The sequence below is a fragment of the Aulostomus chinensis genome, chromosome 17 (genome assembly GCF_037954235.1).
Source record: "Aulostomus chinensis isolate RoL2024-O1b breed Wild chromosome 17, RoL_Achi_v1.0, whole genome shotgun sequence".
NCBI lineage: Eukaryota > Metazoa > Chordata > Actinopteri > Syngnathiformes > Aulostomidae > Aulostomus > Aulostomus chinensis.
Window position 1 is genome coordinate 17,459,328 of NC_141336.1, and position 17,921 is coordinate 17,477,248.

At 41.7% G+C, this 17,921-nt stretch overlaps 1 protein-coding gene across 1 annotated transcript in view; it reads right to left on the bottom strand.

Annotated features, from left to right (window-relative positions):
* mboat2a (membrane bound O-acyltransferase domain containing 2a) overlaps positions 1 to 17,921 on the bottom strand; it is a 47,579-nt gene that overhangs the window by 28,878 nt on the left and 780 nt on the right. The window lies entirely within an intron of this gene.

A 17,921-nucleotide genomic window follows, 5' to 3' on the forward strand; every position in this document is an offset into this window, starting at 1 on the left:
TCAATACCGGCCGCATGTGCATTAGCACTGACGCTCACATTATTGTTCACTGCATCATAATAGGTTTTGGTGTGCCGATCCTGAAACTCCAAAGTCCAATAATCTATGGACAGTGCAATTTCCGTAGTCTAAGTCTACTCATCAGCCACTTTGCTTGATGTGGATCATCAGGTTTTCTAAAGAGAATGTGCTTTAATCTGGAGTTTGAAAAAAGACTGGGGCATTGACAGGAAACCTACAACAAGAAGCTAACGAATTGATCATTTCGAGGAGCAGCAGAGAATCCTCTGTGTGTTTTTATCGTTAATCTGCAGAAAGCTTGGCTGCTATTTGCATTTTTCTTTGGAATAAATTCTTATTTATTTTCCAACTCATGAAACTGAGGCTACAGAGGATTCTTATGTTGATGTTTGCGCCGATGTTCCAACCACGTATGACAAAAAATTTAAAAAAATGCACCAGTATTTTTTTAAACGGGTCTCAGACATGTTGTCAAGTATGGGATATAAGATTCAAGAAAGATTTCAAAAATGTAAAGCGTGCACACACTCGTGAGAAGGGACTCCTCAATGGCAAGCCTGATATGACAGCAAATGTCAATATCCCATTCCAAAATGCATCAATATCAAAAGTGGCTCCCACCCGCAAACAACAAATTGCTCATGATGACAGATTTACTGCTTTGGTCAAATCCTACGACATCTTGCATTGTTTCTTCGCATTATATGCTACAAGTCTGTCTGGTTGATTATTGATTATTACAGATTATTCGAGACTCCTCCTGAGCTGCTGATGCCATTGCGCTCACTACCACAACAACAACAACATCTCAGTTGTTCTGTAAAAATATCTGTTTTGAGCATATGAAGATGGTGTCCTTTCTTCCTGGGACTACTCATCTCCTCCACCGACTCACCTGCCACAAAGACTATTCAGGTGTTCAATAAGACTTTCAATAGCCTCAGTGGAGCTGTGCACGAATCAGTGATACTGTAGTCGAAGGAGTTGAGAAATCAAACAGCTTTCTTTTCCTTTTTTTGGGGGGGGGGGGGGGGGGAGAGTTCTTTCGCCTGAGCAGCAGTTATATAATTAGACCACATGCCAGTCGACCTGCTAAATTTCACTCACAGATGTGATTTCCCGCTGTAAACTGACGCACGCTGGCTATAATTTCACTCTTGTGTCAAAGATGCCAAAAACAATCAGATCTGAAGGTCTAAAAGGGACAAAAGGTTGTTGCTTTTTTTTTTTTTTAACACATTCAAAGGTTCTGTTAAAAGGCCGGACTAAGTACTTTCATCTCTGCACACAATACCAGTTGGGAGTATTATTAGTGGTACTATTAAATGAACCTTTTTTTTACAATAGACGGGCTTTTGTGCCAGGGCACGTCGTTTCTTCATTCATAATACATTGATCTCTTCTTCCATTATTGATTGCGTCTGAAAACAAACTTACCCTGGGGTATATAGCGCTCGCACTGTTTCAGAGGGTGAGGGAGAACAGTGGCGCTGCAGGGAGGTTTGTAAGACATCCTCAAGAAGAGGAGAAACCACTATTTTGTATACATGCACTGCAGCAAATCTGCTGAAATAGCATCTCGAGAAAAAAAAATACAAGTGTGGGAGGGAAAGTGGTGGGAGAACAAAGGAAAAAACAACAACAAAAAACCAGTGAATGAACCTCAGGTGTGACGGCGGATAAAACCGTAAATCTGTAGAATTGTGAGTAAAATGGGTTTATTAACAAAGGAGGGATGATGAGGTTTCTGGTAGACTGCCATTTTCTGCCTTCAAACCGAAATTCAATTAAAGACTGCTTGAAAAATGACAGACAATATGTCTCGAGATAAAGCTCTATAGAGGAATAAAATATTAGCATTTTACACCGGAATCACAGGGCTAGACAAGGATACTTGAGGCGTGTAAAGTGAGTGACTCATCATGCCAGCGATTTGTAAAAAGAGGGGCGAGACAAGATAAGCGGTAACACAATTTTGTGACTTGGGGCTCTTTCGCTTCCTTAACATAGAAAAAATACACTAAAAAAGGCACTCACAAGACAATTCTCTTCACACATGCTGACATGACTCTTTCCACACTGCTGTTCTTTGTTCTTCCTGTTTCGCTTGATCAAAATGAAACCATCATACAGTAATTACAGTATTCAGTCTGTGTGCAGCTGAAAACATACAAATATAATTTATAACATGATTGAACTTTGACCACACGCCATATCGGTGTGGCTTCAGTGGCTTTGTTTTCATGTGCTGAGTTGCTGCGGCTCCTTAAAGGACGATAACGGCGAATCGTTAAAATGAGGACAACAGAATTGTTTCTCGTTTACAAGCTTTGGATGATGTTTCTATTATTTCTTCGTCCTCTGCACTCAGGTAGCACTTAAAGACATCAGATTTTCAAGTCAAGTGTTGACATTGTTTTATGATTCATGGAGAAATGAAACGAGACATGCAAAATCCCCTCTGCAAAAACCTTTTATACGTCAGTGTGAGACAAGACTTCTGAACCTGGCTTCATGCATATGCACGTGTTTCTGATTAGGAAGTGAACGCATGCAGCTCACTCACTCACTGCCCACCTCTAGGGAGAAGGAGGGGCGTCGTCACCCCAGTTTAAATATGCAAGAATGCGCGTTGTTCCGCATTGACGACACTTGGTTCTTGTTTTGATTCATTTACGTTCTTTAAACAGGAAAACTGAAGTTCCTCGATAATGAGGAGAAAACTTCATGTTAAATTGCGTATTAGTCTGTTACAGACATGCACACACTTGGTCTCACTCAAAAAAAAAAAAAGAAGCAAAACAGACAAACAGAGGATCAACAAAGGTCATAACAGACGCAAGGCCAGTCTACATGTGTACAATCACAATATTACTACTTTAAGATGGAAACTCAACTCGCAGGACTCAGACAACACCCATCTTCAAACTCCTGCTTCACTGTTAACACACCTGTTGTGACTTCGCAGGGTGTGACCAGGTGCAGGAACTGAGGTGGGGTCTACTTCCTTTTCTACACAGCCTTCATATCAATCTCAACTATACATCTGTATAGAGTCATTCCAGCATCAGCTTGGACTGTATCACCGTGGCAACATCTCTATACAGACAGACAAAGAGCCCCAAAACCTTAAAGTCTTACACAAACACACACACACACACACACGCACAAAACAATAGCGGCCACACATACGCACAACCTGTCCGGACTGCTGATAATGACACAATATATCTCTAATAAACAGCTCTGCACAGGTGTGGTGAGAACATGCTAGTACATTAAAGCAAGAGCTCTTCCCTCCCTTCATCCTTTAGCACGAGCTCATCCAATCTAAGAGCTGATGATGCAGCCGATCAATCGCATATTAGTGCTTGTATAGATGAGAGAGAGGCGCGAGGAGGGAGATAGACAACCTCCAGATATTTTGATGGGTTGCAGGCGCCAGTAGGCGATTAGCGCTTCAGGGCAATAAGCTGTCAGGCAGTTCCTCCTGGCAGCTGTGGTTCAGGCATCAGCTTTGGAAGGCAACATTATAGACTGATAGACTGGCAGACGGAATGGAAGGTGTGGGGGGGGTCATTGTGGATGCACTGGAAGACAGAGATAAGGCAGCTTCCTGCAGCTCATTATTGAGTGAAATACAGTGTGCATGTCAGCATGCACGGGAGGTAGAAACACAAGTAGCATCGCTCCAGCGTGCGTCTTGATCTCTCATGTCGGTTTCCCCTCTTCATCTTCTGTCTCTCGCTGTCTTCCTCTATCCCGAAACAGCTTCACCCAAAGTCACATGAGGCCTTTTAGCTTCAAGGGTACTTCACCTATCATCTCTCTCTGTCCCTCTCCACTTGTGTTGTCATCAGCTTGCGTCACATTAAGGAGGTGTTTCATAAAGGCAACATGACGTAAAGAAAGGAAGGAGGGATGGCACAGCTAGGGACAGACAGATGGATACTCTTCCTGGGCAAAGATTTCCTCTTTTCTTTTCTATCACCCCCCCCCCCCCCAAAAAATACAAAAAGCCACCACAGGAAGCACATGCAGCATTAAAAGCTATGCACTTGACTGCAGTTTTGTAGTGACCGCTTGGAAAATAAACCCAGCTGGCACTTTCAGGTGCGACACTGACACTGATTTTTGATCATGAAATGTCATAACTTATATCTTCAAACAATCCGTTGGTGGCAAGGTGGGAAGATAATCTAATTCATCTGTGACATTTTAATAGAATTCTATAATTTAATTAATTGTGTATGATCTAAGTGCAGGAATTAATTTTGCCTCTCCTGTGTAGCAAATGAAAATCTCTGTAAAACTGGCTTGATGAATCTGACCGAAAACATGTATGGTGATGGGAATGTGTGGTAATTCTATCACACACATACAACTAGGGATGGGAACTGATAAGATGTTTACGATGCCGATTCCTTTTCAATTCTGCTTAACGATTCGATTCTTTATAGATTCTGTCATCGATTCTCATTTGGAAAAAAAGAAGACAACAAACAGGTCGATTAGCATAAACTTTGTATAGTTTAGAAGTAACATGACTTTACAAACCCAGTAGTGAGATGGTGCTACCATGATAGGCGGTGTTAGTTGGTTAGTTACCTGCAGTATTAACAGCAGAGGACGTGCTAAAGTTGCCGCTGCTGCTGGGTTGAAATTCACTCCGGGGCAGATCGAAAAGGCGACATTCGTTCAAAGGTATGGCATGCTGTGTGTGCAAATGTTCCTGTATGTTGGTAGTATTTCCTCCCTTTCCTTCCCGTTGTCATCCTTCCTCATGAAATGTAACTTAACTTTAGAGCGTTTGTGCCACTTTGGCGTAACGTTTCCTGCTGGCTGCACTGGTGAATGACATCGCCACGCACGTTGTGTAGCTTGTGCAAGCAACGCAACGTGTGTGGTGACATCATTAGCGCCCACTGGAATCAATAAAGGAATCGTTAGCAAAATTGGCAAAGGATTCCAAGGAACTGAAACACTGGGAATTGGTTCTCAACAAGAACCGGGTATCGATTCCCATCCCTACATGCAACCACACCCCTGGGGTCTTTCTGTACACACGACTCTTTCCTGCACTCCCAGTGCCTGTGAAGCACGCACAGACGAAAATAGTTGCAAAGATGAATGCACTTCCCCGTCTGAGCCTCACTCACAACCACTGGAAGGTTCTGTATGTTCCTGCTAGGGATGTTGATAATCAACTATTAATCGATCAAAAGAAATCTGAGCAATATATATCAGTAGGCCACTTAAACCAGGCTACATCCCTCCATTCCTGGGATACTGGTAAGATCAGAACGGTATTCTCCACTGCAGCCAAGACTAACCTCGCTGGAGTATGTCGACATGTTGCTATTTCTGAATACCAACCAGTGTGTCTGCTATGTTGAGGACAGCAGAGGGCACGTCCCATTCATTTTATTTTGAAGTTGATACAAATGTATCAGCAAGTCATCGTGCTTTTTGAACACTTTCTAATGATAATTTTGAGCAGATTTTAAGAAAAATTTTAAGGCAAAATTTCTTTTTTCTTAACCGAGCATTACAGGGAGGTATGGTTAGTATTATAGATGTGATTCTATGTTAAAATATGGTTGCTAGAGTGAGTTTGCTGACAGGTAAAACCTGTGCTACATTTAATGGGGGGATTAAAGATTTGTAACATTGTGACTGCATAATTCAGCTCATTTTGCGAAATGGAAGGAAATAAAAATCCATCCATCCATTCATTTTCTTCCGCTTTTCCTGTTAAGGGTCAGGGGGGCTGGAGCCTCTCCCAGCAGCTTTCGGGTAAGAGGCGGGGTTCACCCTGGACAGGTCACCAGTCCATCGCAGGACCAACACACAGAGACAGACAACCATTCACACTCACAGCCACACCTACGGTCAATTTAGAGTATCAATCAGCCTCGTCCCCTCTTGATGTCTTTGGACTGTGGGCATAACAATTAAAGACATTTCATGGATGTGCAGCCCTGCAGGTGTCATGTGTTGTTTGTGCTTATTTGCACAAATAAATTCTTATTGAAGATACACAATACTGAATTTTTATTGATTTATCAATATTTTACAGCTGATTTTGGCCAATATCATCTGTATAAAAACAAGTTTACGTATTTCTGACACTTGAAGACATGAAGACAGATGGCTCAAAGGCACAAATTGAAGATGCTCAAGCAAAACATCAGTAATCCAAACCGAAGATCAACATCTGCTGATAGCATAACAGCTCATCTGTTCTAAACAGTATCTTTTTCAAAATTGTTAGTTAATGCATATCAGGAAAATCTGTAAGAATGAGCATCCCTAATACCTGCATCTGTTTGTGCGCGTCTTCATCGAGTAGGAGATAAATTTAGATAGTCATTAGCATAAAACCTTTTTTTTCCATGTCATTAAGTCACTCTCCCCCTCCACTACAGCCCTCTCCTGCACAGTCTCGTTTCATTTCCATCAGCTGTTGTCCACAATGACTCATGCAGTTTCACAGCAATGCTGCCAGAGGAGAGGAAGGAGGAAACTGAGGCCTCCGAGTAAACTCAACTAGTGTTGAACAGTCTTGAGGCAAACACACCTCAACTATTCTCGTGTTCCAACAGAGTACGAATGCAAGGATTAAAAAAAGAGGAAAGAAGGGAGATCAGGATCAGTGTTTCTTTCAGAAACAGACGCCAGACTTGAAAAATGGAGAATATCTCAATCACAGCAGAGCAATGGGAATCGAATGCTGCTCCATCCGCTGAGATTCAACCCCAAATTTAGCTGGCGGCAAATGAGAATTGTGAAATGTCGTCAAGTGTTCTACTTCATGCCAAACATTTGCAAACACAAGCATAACACACACTTTTTTACCTGCAGCAAGAAAATGCCATCACTAATGGCTGTCAAAAATAAATAAATAAATAAAAAGTGGTACAATTGGACATGGCTCAAAGGCACAAAGTGAGATGTGTGTATAGATGATGCATGTGTTACGGGGAACAACAGCACTCTTGTTCTTTGCGCTGATCTACAACAAAGCTTTTGTTTGTTTTATGCCACAGGCAGCATCCCTCACGCCCAAAAACAATCACACATATCAAAAATGAAAGAAAAGTTTGACACTTGTCCAAGTTCACTTCACCTGAAGTCTAGTTGTCACAAGTCTGACTGAAACAGAAAAAGAAAGAAGAACAAAAGCCTGGAAATACAGAGCCAGGGCCTCCATTTTGACGCTAAAATCAAATGATAAGTTGCTGTTTTTTGTTGAAAGAGATGAGAGAAGTTCCACATTGATAGAAGCAGTGCATGGGCACTGATGGATGAATGCTCTTGCACGTGTGCACGTGTGCGCGCGCACGCACGCACGCACGCACGCACGCACACACGCACACACGCACACACACACACACACAGGAGTGTGAAAGCCTGCAGTGGGGCGTTCTCTTCTCTGAGCTGATCCACAGACCCCAGTCAGGCTCAACGGTCAGGCTGGCTATTAATAGCCCAACAATCAGCCATTCCCCACAAGGCAGCCAGCAGCACTGGGCTAGAACCAGGCTCACGATGTGTGTGTGTGTGTGTGTGTGTGTGTGTGTGTGTGTGTGTGTGTGTGTGTGTGAAGCTCCTTTCTTGAAAGGCATCAACCCAAACCAAGCAAAGATTACATGGCTGCTGTGCACATCGTCTGGGCTCTGAGCAGCCATGCTGGTTGTCGATGAGGAAGCGTTCTGTTATCACAGTAGGATGCAATTACAAAGTAATGTGTGACCTTGACATGATGCGGTCGGGCTCATGCACACACAGCATGTTAGCATGTCAATGCTAAAAAAAGAGGACACAAGGAAAGAGGGGAAGAGGACACATAATCTTGTATATGTAGTTATGAGCCAAAATAAAAGACTACTCCTTTCCGTACCGTCACGTCTCTCAATGGCTTCCTGCTTTTTGAGTGCTGTGGAGTTCATTTGAGGAGACGAACTCCCTGATCACTGTCTGAGGAAGAGTGTCTCTTATGTTCAATAATGTGCAAGGACCATTGTTTGACACCCACTTTTGATGTGGGCATAACAAACAACTGCCGGCAAAAACAGCCACAGTTAAGTATTTTTGTTCTCATCGGTTTATTTACATGTACCCCTTTGAAAAGCTGCCGTGGCTCTTTGAGAGGCACTCTATATAAATCCAAGTCACTTTTTATCCCTCCATCCATCTATTTTCTATACCGCTTAAACGTCACTGGGGAGGGGGGCAATGCTGGAGCCTATCCCTGCTGACATTGGGCAAGAGGTGGCCAGTCCGTCGCAGGAGCAATTACGGGTTCAGTATCTTGCTTCGAGATACTTCAACACCGAGGGAAGTGAGGATCGAACCAGCGACCTTTCAGTTGCTAGACGACATCTCTACCTCCGAGCCATCCCAACACCTTTGTATAAAAACGTTTAAAGTTACATACACAAGGAATAAACCCAGCTGGCTACTTTCATCTGACCCCCCGCCCCCCAGAAGGCTTTAATCCCGTCAGAAAGAAAAACTAATTTTTTTCTTTTAATGGGAACTGAGCTCCCCTGAAATCTGTCCAGTCCCTTCAATTACATCCAACAGAGCTTGACGCTTCAGCAAAGTGACACTGATGGTCTTCTTTTTACTGTCTGTATGTCACTGCTAGAGAAACCCTGCAAGCCACCAAACACAAAGAGAACACTTAAAATCTCACAGAGTAAAAGGGTGAAGTCCTACGCTGAGGTCACAGAAGCTCCCATGCTTGATGAATCAAGCATGCCACGCCCCATTGATGGCGATAATTCTGTTCTTTTCCACCACAAGTCAGGATTACAAAAGCCATTTTCTCTGCTCATTAGCTCCCTGATGACCAGTGTGATGTACTTCAGCAGGCTTCAAGAGTCATATGGACCTAACAAGAGCGGCGCTGAAAATCTGACTTACATGTCCATATAATTTAAATTCTTCAACTCATGTGTAAAAAGGGGAAATAGAGTTGATATCAGTGGGACACACACACACACACACACACACAGACACACACACAGTATTACCAGCTTTGCCGATTACCTTCCTCAGCTGCAAAAAATCGGTTGCTATGATACAGCTTATATTCAAGTCCTCAATGGTGCAGTACAACACATCTTTACTAGCAACTCTATCAAGAACCTCCAGTCAAGAGCTCACATCTTAATATCGGTTGCCTTACAATAGAGGTTCGACTCAAATAGTAAACTCTGAGCCCGACACAAAAAGGCGAGTTTTTGTGTCGTGTTACTGGAGATTGTAAGTGAAGTTACAATAATGTTACATAAGTCTGTTAAGTAACCGACATTTGCTGGCAGGGTCAATGTTCTCTGCTTGTGTTACTACAAACTCAACAGAAATATGTCTCTTGACCAAAGACGTCATCAGCCATGTTTCCTTCCACACCAGTAATTTACAACTTGGAACAGGCCTTTCACCTCACACCTCACAGAGAAAGTGAACGCACTGAAAAAGTGAACATTTTATCACTGCCGCAGATAAAACTGCTAAAATGTCACAGACTCCTAGACATATTCAGCAAGTCTTCCTGCAAATATCTCACTTTTTTTCTGTTCACGACTGTGTTATTAGACTCGTGTCAACCCTCAAAAGGCAGGAAGGGTTAAGGAGGCCCCACCACAAATGTATGACAACCCACTTTGATCCTTTAGCAGTTTGGATTAGTGGTCAAGACGTTTTCTGGTATTTATCTACGTTTTATAAATTGTTCTAATTCCATACCAGTCAGTTAGGGATTAGGAGGGGTTGTTGAGCTAGAGAGGAGTAATATTACCAGTCCTCATCTCCACATGAGGCTAATCACTTGAGCCACTGGTGCTAATGAGAATATTGATTCTGGGTATCCATATAGCAAAACTCCCTGAAAAAAAAAAGCCATCATCGATAAAGATCAGACAAAATGTACAAAATGTGATTATCATATCAACTTGTTTTATATCAATAATAGCTACATTGGTAAATATTGGCTATTGGCCAAATCAGTTGTAAAATATCAGGATTTGGATCACATCGCTACTTGGAAATTGTACTTTTAAAAAAGTGAAGTCACACAGTATAAAACTACGCTGGATGCCCTATGTTGCCGTCTGTTGCCGCAGGTGATCAGGTTCAAGGTAATCAATAGTAGAAGCCCCCGAGGAGAAAAAATTGCGAATCAATTTTGCATTCAGGAGCCAAACTTTTCAGATGACAGCGCAGCTTGTCCTTAGGGACGATCGATTCTCAGACTGACTATTTATTGGAGCTTACAGGCACCCGAGAGACAGGTGAAAGAGGCTTGGTGAAGGTGTCAAACCGTTCCCGTGAAGGTGAATCAGCTGACTCACAAACCTCAGTGGAGTAACAAAGTATTCCTGTCCTCATACTAGATGCATCACCTTCATCCAATCATATTCCTGGCCAACAGTAGAGTGAAGCAGCTGCTGCACGTACCAGTTTTGTCATCAGTCGAACATTCAAACTGACACAGAGGCCTGACATTGAACACAAGGGCTAACTCTTTTTAAAAAAAAAGTTAAACGCCTCAGAAACTGACTAAAATGATTTCACAGTGAGAAACTGCAGCTCTTGACAGGTCTCAACCACAGACAGTACTTTAAAGCTTAGTCTGCTTGTTAGCATTCATCTACAACATACAGTAAGATGTCTGGTCTAGTTGCCTGGCAGGTAATTTGAAGCGCTTCAAATTATTCTACGCCGTTTCTCAACTGATCTGCTTCGCCGTCCAGGATTAAATTTGTCCCTCTGAGCTGAAAGTGCAGGAATTCTACACAGAAATCCACCTACAGTATATGTATGTACGATATGGTTTGCCTTAGTGTTGCATCACATGGAGTTCAAAGCAAAAAAGATGACAACTGGCAAAGATGATCACTCTCGAGTGTTACGTGCCCCATGACACAGCGAGGAACAAAAAACAGCTGAAGATCAGAGGAAGAACAGAATCGCCAAACCTCTTCTCTTTACTAGTTTAGCGGATTCCTAATGCTGCGATTTGCTCAAAGGAAAGGAAGCAAAACCCTTAGCAGTCAGAATCAAAGCGTAAAAACATGGAACTCACTCAGGATTAAGAAGAACATTTATTCATAGTTTCATAAAAGTTTTCGGGCTTAAATGAGAAGAAGGTCATAATTCCAAAGAGAGGGAAAAATATCTACAGCAATTTGAACATTAATCAGATATAGTAAATATAGTTTTTTTATTAGGGGTGGGATAAAATATTGATATTGCAATGAACTGGGAAACTTTATGAAGAGATACTTTAACAATCTACTGGCTGCCATATCCATATTTCTATTAAAGTGTTGGAGTTTTGTGTGTGTGTGTGTGTGTGTGTGTGTGTGTGTGTGTGTGTGTGTGTGTGTGTGTGTGTGTGTGTGTGTGTGCGTGTGTGTTAGAGGAAGTATTCAATTATTACATGACCGGAATAATATAAGCAATTTAATGAAAAAATGAAAGAAAAGATTTTAAAAAATAATTGCCAAGTGTGTGCCAGTGTGTGTTTGTGTTAAAGAAGAGCTAAGGTGGGAAATTTTGTGAAACTGACACCACAATACCTGTAAAGAATTTATGCTTTTTTGCCTTTTTAAGGATATTCCTAACATACATATATCATCCCAGAGCCACTGCACCTACTATCAAGTACCATGATCATATAAGCTACTGCAGTTTTACTGGGTAAACATGCCAACTAGCCTACTTGGTAATGTGGATTTTACACTTGCAACAAAATTAGCCTCATCACACACGCAACAACCTAAGCTTTAAGAAGACCTGCCTGTTTGTTGGCATTAGCCCGTTGTCAAACACTCAGTAATGTTAACAATGTAGCCAAGACTTTCCATATTCCCCAGGAGGAATCACACATGCTTGTGTTGATTGTGCACCATAATAACGGCAGCAGCCAGCAGCACTCTATTAGACAGAGCCGAGGGGGAAGAAATCAATTGGAGGGATAAGACTCCCCAGAGGCCAGCCAATTAAAGACAAAGGGGAGGGAGAGACAGGACTCCGGGGCTTTAAAGTAAAACCAACGGTCCCAAAAGCCGGGTGCTTTGGGATCTCATTCAGGAGCAGGGGACCTTGGAGGGGAAGCTAAGATTCTTCAAGCCAATGTAACCCCCCAAAAAAAACCTTAAAAAATCCACTCAGTAGAGGAAATATTAACATTAAGCCTAATGAGATTAAGCCTACCCACACTGTGACTTTAGTTTGGCCTTGTGACAGACCACATCGCCCACTTACAGTGGGCTCAACTAGAGCCAGGAATTACAGCCCAGAGGTGGTCCAGTTCTGGTAGCCATAGCCAGAGGGATACCGCGGAGGATAACAGGATGAAAGAGGGCAAGGCCACACTTCAGTACCCATCTAACAGCAGGTTGGATGGTTCTCATGCTAGAACCTAACCTCATCAAAGGTTATGGAAGCTAATGTGTACAGTAGGTAGGGCTGCAACTAATGATTCTTTTCATCATAATATGTTGACTGTTTTCACAGTAGTACATTTACTATTTTAGTATTTAAAATGTTGAGAAAATTTAAATATCACACTTTCCAAGAGTGACGAGTACAATCACTTCTGTTGTCCAACTGACAACCCAAAACCATGAGAGGCTTTGTTTCTGTCAAAAGCAGCAAATACTGATATTGAAGAATGTGAAACCAGCAAACGGTTAATATTTTTATTTTACTAAAATTGGAAATGATTAATCCATTATCGAAATGGCTGGTAATTAACACCCTTTCGATTGACTATTCAATTTATTGTTGCGTTTTTTTTGTCCAGCGAACCAAAGTTGAGCCCCTCTGGCCACCAGATCTGAACCACCCGTAGACCGTCATTCATGGCTGTATTTCGGCTGAGTGTAGCCATGGCCGTCACTGGGCCGGATCAATGTTGCTATGTGGTTATGATTGCCAACCAGTCAACCAGAAATAAAATCCAGGATTTGATCAGTAAAAAACCAATCAGAATTATTACATCATGTGACCGGTACTGAGTGAATTCATACTGGCCGAGGCCTTTACTGTAGTACAGGAGACTGAGAGCAGAGAGTGCATCAAATGAAAAAAAAAAAAAACAGGGGTCGGAGCTGTGTGGGTGCAGAAGCCTAACAGCCTGCTGGAAAATTTAGCAGCAACAACAACAAAAGAAGATTTGTTATCTGATGAAAGACGAGTCCGTTGACTGCGGTGAACAGTGATCCAATACGCCACACAAACAGATGAGTGATTGTACAGCTGGGCCTTTTATGCTCACACAGCATCATTGTCTGTACATCATGAGCTGCCACCTGTAAGGCTCCACCCACACATCAGAAAGAAAAAAAAAACAACAACAAACAAAGCCAGCATGTTGACGGCTTTCATCATCAAGGAACATTCAAATTTGAATATTCTGAAACTAAACAGGAAGTCTGGAACACGAACAATGTCACTGAAACATGGAAGACAGTCACGTCAGCCAGCAGGAATCATTTCTTACCATCCAAATGTTTGAAGTAGTCGTCTGGATGAATCTACTCTGACAATAACCAGCTGTCATGATCTTCAACCGTCACCTCCTGGTTTCCTGTCTCCAAAGGGCATTGCCAACACTGTAACACTGCACTTTACACACTTTCTGCTGATGACTGAAGAAGATACCCACGATCTTGTGGTTAAAACTATCACTCGAACAATCTTATCAGGTGTATACCGTCTACCAAACACAGCCCAAAGCAAATTTCCAAGCTATTGTGTTCCTAAAATACATCCAACAGATAAGCACAAAAGCACTGAACTACATAAGAATTCAAGGCAACTGAGAGCAATGCTAATAAAATAGCAAGGACGTTTTTGGGGGGTGTTGTTGTGTATCTGTAAAGCAAGCGGAGCAGGGATTCCGCTGCTGCTGTGTATTGAAACAGCTGCAGCTGTGTAAGGACCTCGCAGTTGAAGTGATACTTCAGCCCTGCAAGTTAAGAAAGTTCCATCTCAGAGAAAATGTTTGTTTCAAGGTCAAAAAAAAAAAAAAATTAAAAGGAGAACAAAACCAAGAACAGGCTATAAACAGCGTGTCAAAAGCCCCTAACTGTTGTATTGTGATGTATTTCTGAGCAAAACAGGATAGAAATAAGGAGGAATGTGACCGGAAAGCTAGAAAGTGGGCGTGTCCAGACTGTATTTTAACATTAGTTAAGACCCTGATAGTGTTGTTTGATTAACAATGCAATGAAGGATATGAACGAATGAATATACGAATATATGAATATGAATAAAAAGCTTATAAAGGCATTTTTCATTTCGGCTCGACCTAAAGTGGGTTTCTGGCACAGTATAAATACGTTTACGGGCATATTGCAGTATTTCCATACTTTCATTACGGGTTGCAGGATGTTTTGAAACACCAGTTCAGTGCAAAACCACTGGGAGACTGGTACTGGCTCTTTAAGTAGAGACTGGGCTTTGTGATTACACCTCCATGACAGGAGAAAAAAATAAATATAGACCTAAAATTAAACCTTGCGTCACCCAGTGATTTATAACTGCATTAAAAGGCATGCCATGCAACATTAACAGCAGTTAGTCTGCCTGAGAGATTTGAACTGATTAAGTTAACTTCTACTAACCCGGAAAAACACTCGCTAATCTTTAAGCCAACTGGACATGCGATAATTGCATTTTGGGAGTCAAATTAAAAACTCAGAGAGAGTTTTACCAAGAAATTTCCAAGGATTTGAAATGAATATTTGAGGAATATTTCATGACCACAATGTCTTTGAAATGTCTGCTTGCACCATGAAATTTGTGTAAAAATTGAACATCATATAGTCAACATGAATGAATGACCGCCTACAAGGTTTGATACAACATGAACTTATTTAAGTAAATTAATAAGAGAACAATATATACTCTAATATTTAAGTATATGTGAGACAAATTTCCATGACTTTTCCATGTTTGTTTGTTTCTTTTTAAAAACATAGAAATTGCTATTTTCAAATTTACATAACTGTCCAGGTATTTGCTCCGGTATAAACCCTGAATATTGCGCTAGAATGTTTCAAATCTAACATCTGCAGGTAAAAGGAACATTACGAGCATCAAACATGCTTTTTTGCCCGAAGAAATTAGTTTTATGCTCACAGAAATGGTCATTTGGCAACAGGTCTGTGTTAAGTGCACTTCAGTGGGTATGGAACATTAAAAACTGTAATAGAAGAAGTGGGTGGAGAGTACAGACGAGATGCAGTAAAATGTCAAGGATTTTCTGCGTGAACTCTTATCAGGTCAATTTCTTTGAGAGTAAAGAGTGGCAAGTCAGTTAACCCCAGAGGGTTTATGACAAACAGATCACCAAATCAGAGGAGAGAGACCCCAACACACAAAAATGTGGTTTTATTCAAGCGTCATGTTTCTACCAGTGACATGTGTGTGGCTGTGTACAGTATATGTATGTGTATGTGTGTGTGTGTGTGTGTGTGTGTGTGTGTGTGTGTGTTACAGAACGACAGAAGAGAAATGGCGAAGCATACTCTCAGTTCAAATTTCACACTCCCATTATAGCTCAGGCCGATGTAGCTCCCATGGGAGAAATACTGTCCTAACAACATACAGTACTAGACTCCAGCAGCCATACTACGATAGCTTTATAAACACAGATCATAGCCTATCTGACAGGCTCTATTGATCTACAACACCCCTGGCACAGTGGGGTTGGTGACACCTGTCCGACAGCATAGTAGTGGGTGTGATACGCTGTGATTATACTTGCAGTAATGCTGGTGCAGGTTTTTTCAGATGTCTCTGCTAGATGGGAGCGGTCAAAGCTAGAGCACATGATTCTATGGGTTAATAGCAAAATTTCAATAAACAAATACTCGGCTTCCCATTTCCTGCATTCGACTTCCTCCGTTTACATCGCCGTGACACAAAAACTAAAATCAGCGACACCGTTTGAGAGTTTAGAGATAACTGCAGTGATTATTAGCACCAAGCAATGAGCTAGCATCCGCTAGTGCTCTTTACAGGTTGAGCGGCCTGGTCGATACGGTATGACCTCACATACAACTTGCGTTACATGCCCGATCTCTTAAAAGGGGAGTTCCCACGATGCAACATTCCTAGAGGAGCCTGTGACGCTTGAGGGTAGAGAGGCACACTGTAGCGTTCCAGTCTGCACATGTAGGTATGATAGGGGATCAAAGATGGTCAGACAAGTTTGTCGTATGAGCCGCAAGAGAGACGGAGTGTTCGTATGTGCAGTTAAGTGTTGGGCAGCAGTAACAGGAGATGTGCTCGTCTACCTGTGGCCTGAAGCTGATAGGAAATGAGCGAAGATAAGAAAAAGCGATACTGCTGCTGACGACATGGGGAGAAACAAATGCCAAGAAAATATCTTTTTAAAAAAAAGAAAAGAAGGTAGAGGATTTTTTTTTTTTTTTGGGAGATTGTAGCAGACAACTAGTGTAGGAATGAATCTCAAAACCACAGGCCAGATTAAAAAAATCCCTCCAGCTGTTGGTCATGAGAACCCGTGGCGATGCTAACTTCAAGGATGGCCTACAAAAATACATCATCCCTCCAGCGCTCTACCGTAGTGGACAATTTGGATTCGTTGGTGCTGAAAACAAATTCCATAATAAGAAATTCACTTCACATATAAGAACTTATTTTGACAGTCAACACGTCCTGATACACTTCAAATAGCAAGAGTTTACTTCCATGCTAGTGGCTCTTGCAATACGGTACACTGAGCTAGATGCTAAAACCAGCACTCTTTCATCACTATGATGCGTAATGTACTTAACATTCACAAATGTAATATTTCATCCAGGTGTAACCATACATCCACCTGACTCACTAAGCTAGGGGCACCTTTATTTTGAAATCCCCGTTTGTTTTCCATTTCATGTCATGTTCATGGTTTAATTATCATGTCTTCAGAACACAGGAGTCATTCATGAAACCAAATCTTAATTGCTTTTTGTGAGTTGATAATATACATATCGATTGCTTGAGGTCACTGAACCGGGTCATACATCACATCCTGTTCAAATAATCAATATCATATCAGGATGAAAGCTGCGATCTGCACCCCTAAGATAAAGTATGTTCTTATACGTGTTAGCGTGTGTTAAGATTTTGAACTGCCGCCAGCATAAAGTACAGCTGAAGCTGATGGGAATGTTAATCAGTTTTGCAGTAATTTGTTAATAAACCATAAGAAGCAGAAGCTAAAGGATCACCAAAGTGATTATACTGTAATTCCTCCAAAGAGGGGCATGAATGCCTATTCTGTTGACAATATATTCATTTGTTGTTGAGATATGCATCTTAGAATACCAGCAAAAAAAAAAAAAACTCAATCGTGGTCAATGATATAGTTCATCCTGTTTGATATGACACGTGTGTGTACTGTTGAGCACTGGTCTGGAGAACTCTACTACATTCAAGCAAGCACCACAGAGAGGATAGTTCCAACTGTCCTCAGATGAGCCACTATAACGAACCGATTATACAACTAACATTTGAGACCACAGTAATCATTTAATCTGAAACCTTGATATGATGCTTCTACCCACCACCACCACAGGCCTAACCCTTGGCTTCATTCATGTGAGTCAGTGGAAGAGTGGTGCTGCATGTGAAAGTGCATGTTAGCATTGTAAACATTTCATTTGAGTGTTGCATGGTGACAATAATGTCACAATTCCAGATGAGCCACTCCTGCTGTAGTGACAGCAGTCCTGCTTGATAAGGCTTGTAAGGCGTGCGTGTGTGTGTGTGTGTGTGTGTGTGTGTGTGCACGCATGTGTAGAAGCCCATAACACTTCTGCAGCTGATCCTTAATAACAGAACTGACCCTGTGAATTAAAGCGCTG